Source organism: Tenrec ecaudatus, chromosome 3, assembly GCF_050624435.1.
Source record: "Tenrec ecaudatus isolate mTenEca1 chromosome 3, mTenEca1.hap1, whole genome shotgun sequence".
NCBI lineage: Eukaryota > Metazoa > Chordata > Mammalia > Afrosoricida > Tenrecidae > Tenrec > Tenrec ecaudatus.
Genome location: NC_134532.1, coordinates 90152447 through 90153692, shown reverse-complemented (window position 1 = coordinate 90153692; position 1246 = coordinate 90152447). Strand labels below are relative to the sequence as shown.

General features: G+C 37.0%; 1 non-coding gene across 1 annotated transcript; it reads left to right on the top strand.

The window, feature by feature from the left end:
- Positions 1–290: 290 nt before the first annotated feature.
- On the top strand, positions 291–504 carry LOC142443942 (small nucleolar RNA U3). Its single transcript, XR_012783646.1, has one exon. It is a non-coding gene; the product is annotated as a small nucleolar RNA U3 (small nucleolar RNA).
- The last annotated feature ends 742 nt before the right edge of the window (positions 505–1246 follow it).

Genomic DNA, 1246 nt, shown 5'->3' with positions numbered 1-1246 from the left:
CAATGATCTACATATAACCCCCTCCCTGGGGGACGGACAACAAAAAAGTGGGTGAAGGGAGACATCGGTCAGTGTAATATATGAAAAATATATATAACTTATCAAAGGTTTGGAGGGAGGGTGGGGGAGGAACGGAGAAAAATGAGGAGCTGATACCAAGGGCTCAAGTGGAAAGCAAATGTTTTGAGAATGATGATGGCAACAAATGTACAAAAATGCTTGACACTGTATGGGTGTATGGATTGTGATAAGAGTTGCACAAGCCCCAAATGCAATGATTTAAGCAAACAAATACTATACTTTCAGGGATCGTTTTTATAGTTGGTTACTAGAAAAGTTTCTCTGATTGTGTAGAGCACCGAAAACCACGAGGAGGAGGCGCAGCCTTCTCTCCTGAGCGTGAAGCCAGCTCGGTGCTGCTTCGCTGCAGCTGCCGCTTGCCTTTGATGATCTTCTTCTCGGCCTTTGTGCGGGATGAGAGGGAGAGAGTGCAGTCTGAGTGGAAAAACAAACAAGAACTCAGGAATCAACTTACTAGAGTTTCCACTCACCTCTGAGCATCAAAAACAAATAAAGGTAGTACTTGCTAATTGAATAGAACAGGGATGTATAAATCTGTACTGATATAAATGCAAAAAGCTAGGGGATTCCTTAGAGTAGAATGCCTGCAATTGTACAAAGAGTGCTGTCACTTCACTAGCACTATTTGACAAATAATCACGAAATTAAGGATTCAGGTAGAAGTCATCAATGGATGCTAAGAGAAGCGCATAAGAGTCTGATGAGAAATAGCTTCAAAGTATCTCTATAGCTTCAAAGTATCTTCCAAACCATATAAATACAAATTACAAGGGAAAAATCAGTACTTTTACTGTGGAGAAACTAGTCAGACACCAGCTTAACATGACAGGAAATGAGAGAATGACTGAGTAAATTTAAAAATGCCATTCTTGCGATATTCTTTCCTAAATTGCATTATCTAATTATGAAGAAACATTAGTCAAACCCAAATTGAAGAATATTCTACAATATAATTGTCTATATTTTTTATGACAGTTAAGAAAATCAAGGACCATGTCCAATTTAGGAACTTTTTCAGATAGAGTAAGACTAATGAAATTACCTATGTAATATATAATCCTGGATTTGATCCTGGACTATGATATTTGTGTGTGCATATTTCTATAATTCACATACAATATTATAGTTAACATATTTAACATGTGTATGTATAGTATTAATATTT